The 2,331-nt window shown below is 51.3% G+C and overlaps 1 non-coding gene across 1 annotated transcript; it reads right to left on the reverse strand.

The window, feature by feature from the left end:
* Positions 1 to 1,481: 1,481 nt before the first annotated feature.
* On the reverse strand, positions 1,482 to 1,566 carry TRNAQ-UUG (transfer RNA glutamine (anticodon UUG)). Its single transcript has one exon. It is a non-coding gene; the product is annotated as a tRNA-Gln (tRNA).
* Between the last annotated feature and the right edge of the window lie 765 nt (positions 1,567 to 2,331).

Below are 2,331 nucleotides of genomic sequence, written 5' to 3' on the forward strand. Positions count from 1 at the left end.
GAGAGGTTAGGCGGAGGAACAGGCCGGAAGGCTTCCTGGAGGCGTCGGGATCTCAGCTGGATCTCAAAGGCTGCCAAAGACAGGGGTACGTAGGGGCTGGGCTGGGGTTGAAGTCCAAGAGGGTGGGGTGCAGGCAAAGGCCTGGGTTAGGGCAGGGATGCCTGAGGTGGCCCCTCCTTCTTTACCGCCCCTCCCCCCAGCACACAGCCTTCATAAGATCTGCACGTGACAAGGAGCCGCCGCTGCCTTTCATATCCTTTCCCCATTTCAGGTTTGCATCTTATTTTCCTGCGAACTTTTTTTTTTTTCCTCTTCCCTTTGCCGTTCTAGCTTTTGTTGGTGTAATCTCAATTTCTTGCTGCCTTTCGAAGCTTTTATTCCCCAAGCGGAGGGAAGGAACTTTTCATGTCAGGCTAGGTCCTTAGCCAGCCCCGTTGTCTTTCCAAACCAGTCCGGGGCTGGGGCGGCTGGGGAGAGGAGGAGGCTTGGCAGGGAGCAGCGAGAGTCAATAGCAAGGAAGAAAACAGCAAGTGCAGCGGATGAAGGTCCCCGAGGTGATTTGCAAATCTGCTGAAATCCTGAACAAGCTTTGATTTAACCCAAGCTTGAAATGGCTTTTATTTACTGTCTATTGTGGAATAAATGACATCTCATAAACAGGCTTTATCCATTACCCCAGAATGGAGAGCACGGTGTTAGGGACATTTTATCCTCTTGATATCAAAGGAGATATGCCAGGGTGTGTTATTACAAATAGAAAAATCAATGCTGAGACACACACATCTGAAATTTCATTTTCGTTGAACCACATTTTCAAAGGAAAAAAAAAAAAAGGCAATTGCTAATAAAAATGACTACAGGACCGGAGGATTTACCAAGCTTGAGCAAAGGACTGGCTGAGACCAAGCCCAGACAGTGAATAAATGGGGCTGTGTCCTGGGGCGGGTCCCCCCCCCCGCCCCCCTCACCCTCCCCGATGACCCAGCCCTGCCCAGGGATGGCTTTCCCCCGGCTGGCGGGTGATACCAGAGCCCAAACACTGTGCTGGCCCCAGGAGCTGTCTCTCACTGTCCCCAGTCCTCCCACCCTAACCACACACCACACTTGGCCGCAGACCACATGGAAAACACCAGAAATATCAAGACCACTGCTATTTCCTCCAGGCCTTTACCACTCGAACAGCGAGGTCCTCTGACTCTTCCAGGTCTGAAATGAGAGTGAAAAGGCCCCCATGGAGAGAGGAAGGAGAGCGAGCCAGGCTCCACAGAAAGGTGGTGTCCCTACCTCTCCTGGAGGCTGTTGCCATGCCCGACCAACTCTCTGTCGGAGAAAGTTGGTGAAGGTAAATTAAAAAAAAATTTTTTTTAATGTTTATTTATTTTTGAGAGAGAGAGAGAGAGAGAGCATGAGCAAGGGAGGGGCAGAGAGAGAGGGAGACACAGAATCCGAAGCAGGCTCCAGGCTCCAAGCTGTCAGCACAGAGCCCGATGCGGGGCTCGAACCCACGAACCTTGAGATCAGGACCCGAGCCAAAGTCGGATGCTCAACCGACTGAGCCACCCAGGCGCCCCAACATTAAAAAAAAATTTAAAGAAGGCTCCAGCTCTGGCCAGCTGCCTTGAGGCACGGACTAGAGGTTGCTGGTTTCATGCAGTCATACGTGGCTCGGGAGTGGCCAACTCTGTTGGGTGAGGAACATGGGCTTGGTTTTAAGGCCCTACGGTAAATTCTGACCTGCCTCCTGAAAAAAACAAAAACCAAACCGAAACAAACAGTGAGGAAGAATGAAGAGGCATGCCCTCTCGTGGAGAAAGAGCACACTCAGCTCTTCGGAGGTGGCCAGCGGGTCAGGAATCATGCCATTGAACTCTATCTCTTGAGAGATGGGGAAACCAAGGGAAACCTTTCTAGAATGGGCAACTAATGTATCTGAGTCACACAGGAAACTGTGGCCCAGCCCTGAGCCCTTTGCTCAGCCTGAAAAGAATCGAAGGAGAGACAGTGAGAATGAAGAAGGGCCCCACATAGCAACTTCCTTGCAAAGACCATCATGCTGTTGAGATGGTTGTTTTGGAAATAATTCAAGGAGGAAGGCTCTAGAAGGCCTTCCACGCTGTGCGGATGCTCAAGGTTTTTGCTGTTTTTAAAGAGGCATGGCTCTTGTTTTCCCCACAGGCTTAACTTGGTTGAAGCCCACCAGTCAGAAGCAGGAAAGGCAGGTTCCCGAAGCATTTGGGGAAGGCAATTCCCTGTGAGATGCGTCCCCCGCTCCCACAGCCACTCGGCTGCCTGTTTTCTTCCTCCACTTGCTTCATAAAGGTCTGAGAGAAT

The sequence above is a fragment of the Neofelis nebulosa genome, chromosome 11 (genome assembly GCF_028018385.1).
Source record: "Neofelis nebulosa isolate mNeoNeb1 chromosome 11, mNeoNeb1.pri, whole genome shotgun sequence".
Taxonomy (NCBI): Eukaryota; Metazoa; Chordata; class Mammalia; order Carnivora; family Felidae; genus Neofelis; species Neofelis nebulosa.